This window comes from Pan paniscus, chromosome X (genome assembly GCF_029289425.2).
Source record: "Pan paniscus chromosome X, NHGRI_mPanPan1-v2.0_pri, whole genome shotgun sequence".
Lineage (NCBI taxonomy): Eukaryota > Metazoa > Chordata > Mammalia > Primates > Hominidae > Pan > Pan paniscus.
The window spans coordinates 156,593,401-156,606,842 of record NC_073272.2 but is presented as its reverse complement, the minus strand read 5'-3'; the positions used below and the strand labels follow the sequence as shown (position 1 = coordinate 156,606,842).

The 13,442-nt window shown below is 57.1% G+C and overlaps 1 pseudogene; it reads right to left on the bottom strand.

The window, feature by feature from the left end:
- Positions 1 to 13,442, bottom strand: part of LOC117976331 (cytosolic phospholipase A2 beta-like) — a 19,230-nt pseudogene extending 5,788 nt beyond the window's left edge.

Sequence of the window (13,442 nt, the reverse complement as noted above, 5' to 3'; positions counted from 1 at the left end):
TGGTTTTCCTGCCCTCTCTGCGCCCCAAACCATGTTACCATTTTCCATCCTCGCCTCCCTGCGTTTTCCAGCCAAACATTTATCAAGGGCTCCCCGGGTGCCTGGCACTGGGCCGGTCACTCACCCCTCTGACCATAGGTGCTAAGACTCCTCCCAGTACTCCTCCCGGTACTTCGTGCCCCCCCGAGCACAAGCCTGAGCCCCTTCAGAGAGCATGAGGATGAGGGGTGGCTGTTTCTCCCCCTCACTCCTCCAGGCCTCCTCCAGCCCCGTGCCCTGGTTGTTTTCCAGGGCCTTGCCCAGTCCCCAGCCAGGCCTCTCACCCTGCTTCTTTTTTCAGCTCCACTCTCATCAGGGGCTCCTGAAAACCGTGAAGGCCCCAGTCACAAAAGGTCAGCCACCTCCACCCAGCTCTGGTCCTCTTACCCTGATCCCCGGCACACCACCCCCGCCCCGCCACTGTCTCCACAGGCGCCAGGCCTGAAGCAGGGATGCTCAGAGGACACTCCCCAAAGAGCCTGGCCCCAGCACCTGCTCAGGGTGTGACCCACGGAGAAGCGGGAAGCAGGCCCCTCCCTTTGTGGCCTGGGTCCCAGCCCCATCCAGGCACCTTGCTTCCTTCCCTGGGAGGCCAGTACCTGGGACGTGGGGAAGACAAGCCTCACCACTTGACCAGAGGGCAGGGCACTCAGTGGCACCTTTAGTTGCTCCTCGGGGGCATCCTGCAGGGGACAAAGAATGGAGACCTAAGAATCTTTACGCTTCCACTCCTAGCAAAGACCTCACCAAACTCCCGCCGGCAGCCATAGAGGTATGGGAGGGACGGGAAGGGGAGGCCAGCATGGGCCCACACATGCTGCCAGGGTGCCCACTCTGCCAGGTGGAGCAGAGGTCAGACTGGGAGGAGGTGCAGAGGGAGGGAGGAAGTTCTGGGGGCCCCACCTCGAGGGAGCGAGGCACACTACCTGCAGGTGAATACTCAGCTCCTGCTCCCAGCAGGCTGGGCAGTGGAAGCGGAAGGTGCCAGTGCCCACAGAGGCCTCCTGTGGACCCTCACAGGACCCAGGAACCACAAGCTGAACTCTGTGCTCTGAGGCTGGAAACAGGAACCAGAGCAGAGAGGCTGGGGACGGTATCTCTGCCCACAGAACCCATCTTGCTGCGTGGCCTGGAGGGCACCTCCCTCTCCCCGCTGAAATCGTCTGGTGGAGATGGATCCCCCACCACGGTCCCCCGAGAAGGCCTAAGGGGAAAGCTCAGGCCCCAGGGAGAATTGTCCAATGCTTAAAGGGGGAAGACAAGAGCTGAGAGCCAGGGGCTGTCCCAGTGGGTTGGGGACTCACACTTCTGGTCTCCTGTCTCCTCCAGTTGAACGTGCAAGCAGGAGAGCTCCCGGGCCTGAGTCATGAAGACAGCCCCTCAGACACTAACCCCACCCCCCATTCAGGGACCCCACCCTCGCAGCACCCTGGCTGCTGCTGGTCTGCACTTCATTACCTGGGCCCTTGAGATTGTATTCCCTTAACAAACTGCAATCCCAGGGTCCCCAGGCTGAGGCAGCGGTGGGCCTGTACCTCAAGTCGCTGGCATGAGGGAGTCCCGGGGACCCCAGACCGCCTCCCAGAGCACTGGCACACTCACCACCAGAACGCCATTGCTGACGAGCCACTCTCCACGGTCAGCCCTGGAAAGAGCCCCCAGAGCCCCCTTAGCAGGAGTCCAGGTTCCCACCCCACAGAGACCTGGGCATCCCCCAGGCACTAGTGCTGTCCTTCCCACACGGCACTCCCACCCAAACTGCCCCAGGCCCCTGACTCACAGACTCTGCAGGCAAAATTCAACTTCCAGGCGCCCCTCACCCTGGGAAGAGAGCCAGAAGTAAGTTAGAAAGGGTCAGAAGGAGTGCACATATGTCAGTGAGTATGAGAAACATGCGTGTGTGTGCATGTGTGCGCGTGGAGATTTCAACCCAGACACCAGCTAGGGCTGCCGTGGAAACACCGCCTTGCCTGAGGGCTCAGTGAGAAGCTCTCACGCCGGAACTCCCCAGCCCGCAGAGTCCCCACATCAAACAGTACTGACAACACAGGGTCATCTCCGGTCACCAGGTCCTGGTCAAAGACTTTCAGTTCCATGACATTCTGGAGGGGAAAAGAGTGACAGGGCTGCAGGACGGAGGGGACAGAAAGGTGAGCAGGGCAGCGGCAGTGGCGGCGAGGATGTGGGTAGAGTCAGCGCTGATGCCTGGCCCACCTTGAGCTGCCTGTGGATCCTGAAGTGAAAGCTCTGGTTCCAGACAGGGCTACTGCTGTTCTTGACCGTGCGTGTCTGGAGCCTGTGGCTGCAGGCCGTGGGCAGCCAGAGAGTCCCGTAGCAGTCAGAGGGGGTCACTGCGGGAAGGAACAAGTGCCCAGCAGTGGACAAGAGCCGTTCCCAGCCGCCCAGACCCACTTCCATCACCTAGAGCCCCATGTGGGTTAAGACTGAGGGGGAGGGGAAGTGGGGGGAAGTGGGGGCCAGAGGCAGAGCCCCAGCTGCCACCTTCCACCCAGAAGCTCCTCTCAGCTCCCTCCTCTAGGCCCTGCCCACCGGCCCACCCGCCTCCACCAAATCCAGCCACAGCACCCTCCTCCTCCCTCAGCCCAGCACAGGGGCCAGGGCGGTGCACACTCACCTAGGTCCTTAGAGGGTAGGCGATGGGCCTGCAGGACATGAACCGTGAGCAGGCAGGTCCTGGACACCTCTGCCTGCAGAGGTGGGAGAGGGGAGACCTGCTACGGGCTGATGAAGCCAAGGGTGACAGGGGCCACAAAGGAGGCTGGAGCAGTGCCTCAAGGCCTAATCCTGAACCCCAGGCCCATCCTCCATCTCATCAGAATCCTGAATCCACAAGAGGAGACATGATATCTCCATCACGACGCCTGCCAGCACTTACACAATGCTCTGCGCCAGCTCTGGGCCAAGGGCTTTGCATACATTAACTCATTTATCGCACAACCACCTTATGCACAGATACTATTTACGATGGCCCACTCCACAAGGAAACTGAGGCACAGAGAAGCAGTCACTTGCCTGAGGTCCACAATTGGGGTTGGAGCCCGGGCAGGCTGGCTCCAGATTTATGCCTCACACAGACCTGCTTCCACCTTCTCGGGCTAGTATCCTTTAGGCTCTCCACCCCACATCCCCAGCCCACACCCCAGCTAAGCAGCTTTCCGGCTGGTCTTGGGTGGCAGGGGACATAAGCTATCGAGGGAGGGGAAGTAGCACATCAGGGCCTTGGGCCCCAGGCTGAGCTGCTCTCGTACCCTCCCTCCACCCCGGTCAGAAGAGCATCCTGGAAATGGGCTCTCTCCTGGGCAGGGGAGGCGGCTCCTAGCTCAGACCCCTCACAGGCTGTCATGTCCTCCAGGTCCTGCCAGGTCAGGCTGAAGATGGTCCCCCGGTAGCTCCCTCCAAACCCATGCCCCTGGTTCTGGGAATGCAGCCTGGCAGGCGCACCGGGACCAGGGAAGCCTGTGCCAACTGCTTCCTTTCGGCCTTCCACCTGCCTCCGCAAGGACCCTAACAGGTCAAGTCCAGGGAGCAACCAGGTCCAGGGCAGTGCTGGAGGGCCTCATCCACCAGGGTCAGCCCAGGGCCCTCACACTCCAGGCAACTGAGTCAGAGGAGCATGGAGGAGCCACTTGCTTCCAGGGCCTCAGGGCGGCAGCTGGGAGCCTCTGAGTCTCCAGGGCCCAAATCTATGGTGCCAGGGAGCTCTGCCAGGAGCCCGTTCCCAGGACAGAAAACACTCAGGACAGATCCCTCATCCCCAAGCCTCCTTCTCCCCTGGCTTCTGCCCACTACCCTGGTCTTGTGGTAAATAAACTCCCCTCCCTACCCCTGGAGAAGACCACAGCTCCCATAAGAAACATATTAACTAGGCCCCAGGTAGAGACCAGGGGTCCCAGTAGGGACCCAGGGCCCTGCCAGGCCTTACCACAGCCATGAGACTGAGTCCTCAGGAGCAGGAATGATGGGGCAGTGGCCACAGGATCAAGGACTGTCAGCTTTCTAACCCAGAGCCAGGGATGTGATGTCCCAATTGGTCCCAAGTCCCTCCTACCCGCCGCCTCTGCTCCACCTAAGCTCCACACCCACTCCTGAACCAGCCACCTGTCCAGGAAATGAGGCACCCTAAGCCTATACTAGAGCTCCTGATACCTCTGTGGCACTCGCCAGCCTTTACCAGCTGGGCCTGCCCCACCCAGCCCTGCAATCCCAGCCTGGAGAGCTTGCTGCCAGGGGCTGAGCAGAAGGAAAGCAGGGGTGAGTCCCAGAACAGCAGCCAAGGGAAGAGTGGAGTTCCCTGTCACAGGCCTTTCGCAACTCTGGCACCTGTTGGACAGGAATGCCCAGTCTTGATGGCAGGGCTCCATCAATCTGAGATGAACACCCGGGCCCCCTCATGACAGGCAGGGGAGTGGCTGTCACATAAAACAGCCCTTCAAAGCTAGGGGCTGAGTGGCCAGGGATGAGGCCTGTGGGTCGGCACTCAGGGGCAGGGGGTTCTTCTGCCTCCAGGGCATGGTTTGTGGGGGGGGTCAGTGTGTGGAGACCAACTCTTTCCTCAGAGGGACAGCCCCAGGAGAGGCGGGGGCTTCCGTCCCTTCCTGCCTGTGCCTGTTATGGGAGAAACAGGGGTTATCCCCAGGGCACCAGGTCCCACCTGCTGCCCCTGAACTGGGGGAGGACAGTAACCATAGGAGAGCTAGGAATAGCTCTCAAGGTCCTGGGCCAAAGAGGTCCGGACCAGAGAGCTACAAGACTCAGGTCTGCTTGCTTGTCCCAGGGAGGGGCTGCGGTGGCTCTCATGGACAGCGGGACTTGGGCAGCTGACGGCTCTTTGGGCCCAGGCTGGGATCCAGCCCTCACCCCCAGTGAAGGTCACCCTGAAGTTTTTACCTGAACCTTCAGGCCCTCCTTAGACCACAGAAGGCAACTTCAAGAGGGAGGATCAGAACATACGACTCATAAGCCAGGCGCAGCGGCTCACACCTGTAATCCCAGCACTTTTGGGAGGCCGAGGCAGGTGGATCACGAGGTCAGGAGATCAAGACCATACTGGCTAACATGGTGAAACCCCGTCTCTCCTAAAAATACAAAAAAATTAGCCGGGCATGGTGGCACGCACCTGTAGTCCCAGCTACTTGGGAGGCTGAGGCAGAATAGTGTGAACCTGGGAGGCGGAGCTTGCAGTGAGCTGACATCACACCACTGCACTCCAGCCTGGGTGACAGAGCGAGACCCCATCTTAAAAATAAAAAAAAAAAGGACATACGACTCACAGCTACCTTTTATTCAACATGTCCTGTGTGCCAGCTCCATGCTGGTCCTCATAGACATCATCTCCAAGCCCACAACAGCCCCGCGAGGTACAGCCATTATTATCTCTTTACTGACAGGACACCAATGCCTGAGACGCAGTGACTCACCCAACATCACAGCGCTGGGGAGAGGTGCCGCTGCACCTGATCCCCACTCTGCTCACCTGTGTGGCAACTTCCTGAGAACCCTCACCCAGACCTGCCTGGCACCTTGAGTCCTTATGACCACATTCCAAGATCCTCCAAAGCTGATCTCAAGCCATGCTGGACCCGGGGCCAGCAGCCAGCATGCACACTCCAGGCTCTCTCGAGAATTGACCCGGCCAGGGAGGGGCTGGCCCCGTCCCCCGAGGCGTGCTTGGTCGTGTTCACCAGTGCTCCATCAGTCAAGGCCTGAAGCCTTAGTGAGGGAGTCGAGCAGCTGGAAGTAACTATACTTGAGGTCGTATTCCATGTCATACCAGAAATTCACTGTGGGAAGAACGGGGATCTGAGCATGAAGATCCCTCTTCTGACCTAGAGCCTCCCAAGCCTCCCCCCAGAGGCCCTGCTGGACCTTGGCAGGGCCTGTCCCCAGGCGGCCTGGGCAACTCCTTACCTGCGATGCAGCCCTGGGACTGCTGGACGTGGTGGAACCACAGAGCCGGCAGATAGAGCATCTCACCGGCCCGCACCGTGCAGCGAAGGGCCTGGGCCTGACTGTAACTAGGGTACCGTGCTAGGTCTGGCGCCAAGGGGTTCAGTGGGATCCAGGGCACCTGGGAACACATCAGATGCCAGGGAGCAGCCCCCCAGACCCCCCAGGACTTCAGGCTCTGTCCCTTCCAAAGGTCAACACCACAGGCCCTGCTTGGCTCAGCACTGAAAGGCCTCAGACTTAGGGACTTTTCAGAGCAAGGTGCCACCTCCCCAGATCTTTTGTGCCTGCTCTTCAGAGCCAGGCTTCTGCCCTTCTCCCTCCCTAGAGTCCAAGAACAGGACAGACACCTTCTCCATGGCCTCTTCATCCACCACCTTAAAGGCGCCCTCTTCAGTTAGCTGGTAGGTTGCCGGCGTGTACAGCTCTGGAGCCCAAGGGAGAAGGGTGTGGGGGAATTGCAAACAGCCTGGAACTTGCCAGACCCTCCTCCACCCCAGCCAGCCCTGGGCAGGGGCAAGGGGATCAGGGGCCCTGGTGCACTGGGGATGCCACAGCCACACCTCAGGCCTGGGAACTGGCCTCCCAGGCTCTTGCTGCCTCCCTCCCCCTTGGGCCAGCTGTTCCCCAGCCCCTCCCTGCAGGCCACATCCCCTACCATAGGGGATGAAGGGCCGGTCGCTGGGAGGATGGAACAGGAAATGCTTCTCTCCTGAGACCACGCAGTAGAGGTTCTCATAGTGGTCCTTGTGCACTGCCAACAGAAAGAAGGCCCGGGGGCAGGGTATGGAGGGCAGGGGCACGGGAGGAGGCAAACCATCATGCTGAGAGCCCTGCACCCCAAGACGGCCTATGACAAAAGAGAAGCACGCACAGAGCCAGTGGGCTGGAGATGCCAGGGGCTCTGATGGGCATTCTGGAACTCTGCCTACCAGGGACCTGATGCTCACCAGGCCCTGGACTCCTCTTCAACAAGAGGGGAAGTTCTCCTACACTTACCCCCTGGCCCAGCGGGCCTTCAGGGAGGTTTCTTTGGGTCTAGAAGAAACAATGCACCCGCCCCCAATGCCATGGGTCCATTCCCCAACCTCAGCTGTCAGGGGAAACCCTCTGTGGTGCCCGAGTCCTAGAAGCCAAAAGAAATCTTAGAGAACAGCCCAACCTCCACCCAGGGCCATCCCTCCACTCCTGGCCTCGCCTTCCCTCCCTCTGCCCCAACCTGCTCCTTCCCCACCTTTGTATTCCCCTTACACCTACGAGAAGTCACCGCAGCCACCTCCCCCAGCCAGAAGTTCACAGCATTGGGCATCTTTCCGGCAGGGCAGAAGGCAGAGAGCAAGTTAGGAAGGCCAGGCTGGGGAAAGCTGCCATCCAGTGATGCCAGAGCCAAAACCTGGCTGAGCACAGAAGAATCCCAAGAAAGGGGTCAGGGAGAAGAGGCAGAGGTTGGGAAATCTTGGGGAAGGGGTCCTCCCTCCCTGGGGCAGAAGGAAGGACAACAATCTTTGGCAGTTCATCTATGATTAAGTCAAGGCCTGGGAATGTATTTAGTGAGCTGCACCAGATGCTGACAGGACCAAGCCCATAGGCCAGGTCATCACCTAAGGGCAAACAGGCTGACCCCCCTCCTTCCCATATCTTCCCTGTCCAGGGCCAGGACCACCCCACCTCCACTCACCCAGGGCTTCGGAGGCCCAGGGCACATGGGATTCCAGATCAGGCAGCAGCTGGGGCAGCTCGGTGGGCAGGTTGGAGCACTGCTTCTGCACATAGAGGACTCCAGGGTGCTGGGCCCGGCCCTCCAGCACATCCAGCACGAAGCTCAGGGGCAGGCGGCGCTCAGCTGGCATCATGAAGCGATCCCCTCTCACGGCATCCGCGTAACCATCTGGGGTCACGGCCACACTCACCTCTGTGGAGCCCACTGTGGCTCTAGAGGAATGGACACTCAGCCCATGCCCAGATGCCAGTAATCACTGCTCACACCTGACCCCAGGGCAGCTCCCACCTGAAATAGGGGAGGGACCACTTCTGGAGGGCCGGCCAGTGCTGCAGAGCGTTGCGGATGATGCACGGCCTGTTGGGGCAGACCCAGTCCCGGTAGAAGTGGAGCGGAGTTGGGGGTTTGTCCAGGTAGGGCACAGCAAGAGGCACGCAGAGCTCTGAGAGAAAGAAGAAGACAGGGGATGGAAGGGCTGATGTCTGCAGCACCCAGTCCCTGCCCAAGAGATGCCCTCCCTGGAAAGGCCACGCTGTGTCACTGGGAAATGCTCGTTGGTGACCAAAGGACCCTGGACAACCAGTAATAGAAAGATGAGGATGGAAAAATGAAAGCAGAAAGCATCACGCACACACACCAGCATGGGCCCTGACCGTCCACGGGGCCAGAGGCTGCTACCCAGCCCATAAGCCAAATCCCCTGTGGGGTTGTGTCTGCACAGTGGACCCTATGCCTTCCCACCCTGGAGAGGCCAGCCTCCTACCATCTACCAGGAAAGGCCACCATGGAAGTGGCATTGGGAGCTCCAGAATGAGTAAGGCTGAGGCCCCATGGCCACGGGCTATTCTGGGTGTTGTGTGGCTCTGGGAAGCCCCCTTTAACAGTGACATTTACTGAGCACCAGGAATGTGCTCAGCACTTGGCTTGGCTAATCTGGGGCTATCAGGGATGACACAATCATCATCTTAAGAAATTTACAACCTTCTTACCCGGGAAGACAAACTACCAGATGACACCAATGGAGGAAAAGGAAGGGCTCGGCTATGGTTTGGGTCCTGCTGAACAGCATCACCATCTCCAGACACCCAGGGCCACCACGTACACTTGGGCAGGCTGCGTGGTGTGCCGCCTGCGCAGGGGTCTACAGTGGCCCTGTGTCACCTCTAATCAAAATCTTTTTGACTCAGCTTTCTCCTTCACTCCCGTCATCCTACTGGTTGGCTCTGAGTCCTGTTGATTCTGTCTCCTATGTCTCTCAAACCCACCGTCTCCTCTCCTCCGCTGGCATCCACATTCCAGCTACCTCCTTTGGGTCCTCACTCAAATATCACATTGATAAGACTTCCTTCTCCGACTATACTTTCTAAATTTATAATCTGTCCCCCTGCCGCGAATCTTTATATCCCTTTCCGTATTTTTTCTCGTTAGCATTCATCACCATCTGACATGCTATATATTTTAGGGCTAGACGTGGTGGCTCATGTCTGTAATCCCAGCACTTTGGGAGGCAGAGGCAGGAGGATTGCTGAGGCCGGGAGGTCAAGACCAGCCTTGGCAACGTAGGGAGACCCCATCTCTACAAAAAAATTAAAAATTAACTGGACATGGTGGCATGCACCTATACTCCTAGCTACGCTAGAGGCTGAAGCCAGAGGATCACTTGAGTCCAAGAGGTAGAGGCTGCAATGAGCTATCATCGTGCCACTGCACTCCAGCCTGGGTGACAGAGCAAGACTTTATCTCAAAAAAAAAAAAACATATATATATATATATATATATATATTTCACCTACATAAACTGTTTATCATTCTTTCACCCTTGCTAGAATGTGAACTCCACAAGGGCAGAGACACTTGTCTGTTCACTGATGCACCCCTGGGACCTAGAACAGTACCTAGCACACAGCATGTGCTCAGCAAGTATTTGCCTAATGTTGAATAAAAGTCTCCAGTATCCTGGCTGGATGGCTGCAGTAGTGAACTAGCTGGTTTCTCTGGCTTAATTCCACTCCCTCCCAAAGCATTCATCATCATAGCCCCAGTCATCTTCTGAAAATACAATCTCATATTGTCATACCCCTAGTAACAAATGCCTCGATGGCTTACCACTGCTCCTTAGAGAATGCCACCTGCCTTGGCACGCACGTCCAGGCCCAACCTACTCTTCCAGCCTGATTTCCTGTCTCGTGCCTGCCCTTGCCACACACCCTCTATTCAGGTGGTACCTTTGTTCCAGCTGCTCACTCAGACTGGAGTGTCTTTCTGCTGGTTGTTATAAAGTGTACAGGGCTTCGCTTTGCTACATTCATGCTCTAGGTCGAGCCAGAAGGCCGTGGTTTCCGATTGGTGGTTACCACATGCTGCTCCAAATGGTCCCGGCACTGATGTTCACCTCTGAGGTTACGCTGCACCTCTCACAGCAACACCATGCCAGTCACCTTTACTTTCTGATCAGTTGGAAAGTGAATGTTCTTAGATCAAATATTGTAACTGAGTGAGAAGACCCCACTGGGCCCAGGAATACTGGAAAAGAAAGAGCTGGCATGCCTGCTTGCTTCCCTGGCTAGAGTAGCTCCTCTCTGTGGGCAGGTTGTCCTGTCATCTCTCCACCTCTCAGCAGAGAGGGCAGCTCCTCCCCGCAGCTGGTCGTCCCATCGTCTCTTCTGGTCTGGCTGAGTCAGGGGCTTTTTATGGGTCTCACAGGGGAGGACGTACATGCCTATTGGTCCATGGGCAGCCACGGGTGGGCCGGAAAAAGCACCAAAAGTTCCCATTCCGGTCCATGGAACCGGCAGCCCAGCCCCCAGGCTTCAGGCCTTCCCTGGCTTGAAGGTCGGGCTTCACCGGGACCCGCCACCTTCCGCCCAGGAACCTGTCTGCCTCTTGCCACCATTCACGGCACCCAAGCTGTTTGTGCCAAGGGGTGCCTGCAGGCCAGCACTGAGCTGCCCTCAGCCCCTCTTGGCCTCCCTCCCATGCTCGTTGGCACCCAAAGGCCAGAGGGGGCCAAGGAGGCAGGGGGCTGGTGTGTCAGCACTGCAATAGCACCCAGGCTCAGCCTCAACTTTGCTCCATGATCTGATCAAGTGCTGACAGTGGGGAGAAGCCAGACAGCAGGATCAGGCACTTCCAAGCCTGCGGCAGCAGGAAGGGGCCTTCCTGAGTCCCCAAAAGTGCAGACATGCCTGGGTCCACAGCTGCAGCTTGGGAGGCTGCAGCTGCATCTAGGAAGGTGGGGCTCCTGCCTGCTCCTGGCTCCCAAGAGCACAGGGGTGCCTGAGTTGCAGTCCTGGCTTGGGTGGCTGTAATTGCGCCTAGGGAGCTCCCACTCTACCAACTTGGAAGGGGTGGGGCTCCCATTGTCCCCAGTTCCCGCCAGCTCTGTGGAACATGTGGCCCCAGCTGCCTCTCCTCTTCGCATTTTCCCCACAGCGGCGGCGGGCAAGGTGCATATGGCATGGCAGCTCTGACCACCCCAAACAAATGAGCCTAGTAGTCCTGTGTTCCGGAAACAGTGAAGAAGCCAGTTTGCAGGAGCAGGGTCTTTGTGCACATGTGTGAGTATTTTCGTACTCACAAGTACAAGTCCCTACAAGTCCCAGTTGCACCTTTGGCAGGGTGCTCGCAGGCTTCTGGGATGTGGCAGGGAGCGAGGTTCAGGCTGCAGCAGAGGGTCTGGGCTTAGGAGCAGGTCCTGCCCAGCCATGTGAGAGTGGGGGTGGTGCAGTCGGCTGCCTTGGGGATGCAGGGAACAGGGGACTGACTACCACCACTGCTGCTCCCAGAGCCGCTTCTGCTGCCCGACTTGTGCCTCCCCACTGCAGCCAGCATGATGACAGCATCTGCTTCAAACTGCCCACCACTGTCATCAAAACTACTGGACTCAAACAATCCTCTTGCCTCAGGAGGTGGGACTACAGGCACATGCCACCACACGATGGTGTCTCACTATGTTGCCCATGCTGGTCTTGAACTCCTGGCCTCAAGAGATGCCTCCCACCTTGGTCTCCTGAAGTGCTAGGATTACAGGCGTGAGTACTGCACACAGCCTGGGATTCTGAAAATACATGGAAACTGCCATTTTTTCACCCTTTGGACTTCTGCAATTAGGGATTTGTTTTACTTGCTCACCATTTCCTTCAGAGAATGGCTGCTTTCCTCTCCTGGGGCTTCCAAGTGAGAAAATTTCAAAAGGGATCCAAACAATTGCTTTGACCCCATAACTCTGCTAAGAATTTAACAAGGCCGGGAGCAGTGGCTTATGTGTTCCACGGCGTTCCAAAACTTTGGAATGCTGAGGTGGAAGGATTGTTTGAGGAATCTGAGACCAGCCTTGTCTCTACTAAATTTCAAAAAAATTAGCCAGGCGTGGTGGCGCATGCCTGTAGTCTCAGCTACTCCCAGGTGCTGAAGCAGGAGGATCTCTTGAACCTGGGAGGTCGAGGTGCAGCGAGCTATGATCGTGCCACTGCACTCCAGCCTGTGTGACACAGTAAGACCGTGTCTCAAAAAATATAAAGAATTTAACCAACAAACATACACATGTGCAGAAGACGCTGCTCCTGCAGACTGGCTTCTTCACTGCTTCCTAAACACATCAGGCACACTCCCACAGAGGGCTTTGCCTGCACTTACCTTCTAACCTACTTCTTCTACTCTACAATGTACTCATTCAGTACACCTGTGGTTAATTGTCCACCTTCTCACTTAGAATGTAACAGGACATAGACTGTAAAAGACAGATTTGTTTTGTTCAGTGATGTATCTCAAACACACTGAACAGAGCCTGGCACACAGAGATGCTGAATAAGTATTTGTTAAATCAATCCTCAAAGTATTCGTTGCAGCATTATAGAAAACAACGGATTGGACATGACCTAAATGACTAAGTGAATACAGCACTAGCACACAGACGTGAAAAAGACTGAGGTAGAGGAATGTGAAATGATCTCCAAGATACACGGTGCAGAAGAGTGTGTTTAGCAGGCTACTATTTGTACAAAAAAAGGGTAAAAAGTCGTGTGTGCACGGATATAAACAATCTTTCTGTAAGAATGCAAACTGGGGCTGGGAGGGAACCTCGCTTCATTTACATTGCGTACCATTGGATATTACATCACATACACATGAGCCTGTGTTGCTGTTCAGTGGTAAGAAATCATTTAAAAATAGAAAAAAGAAGGCAGGAGGGAAGAGAGAAAGAAAGAAAAGGAATAAAAACCAAGCAGGGGAAGAGCCAGGGACCATCTGGTCAGCCTGCAATCCTCCCAAAGTGCGACAAGGGAGTTGAGGTCGGAGGCGGCGCACGTGGGGGAGGAATCCGACCACCACCTGTGTGCCTTCCATGAGCTTTCAACAAGGGCAACAGCAAGCTGCTCAAGACTGTAGGAAACACAGGGCTTCGCCGCGACCACGGTCAAGACGGCACCGGGCCTTGGGAATAACGTGAACAGAATCACCCAGGAAGCCGCGGGAGCGCGCGAACACGGGAGAAGGGAAGCAGGTTGCCACAGAAGAGCAACCCGAGCGGGGCCTCGGGGCAGTCGCACACACGAGGTTCCGAGCCCCCGGTGTCAGCGGCATCCCAGGGCCCCTCCCGTGTTCGGAAATCGCCGCAGCCTGTGGGAGAGCCACTCACCCCTTCAAGCGGCCGGGAATTCTCGTCACTCGCTCCGCGCGGCTTCCAAAGCCGCCTCCGCCATGGCTGCGTCAGCGCC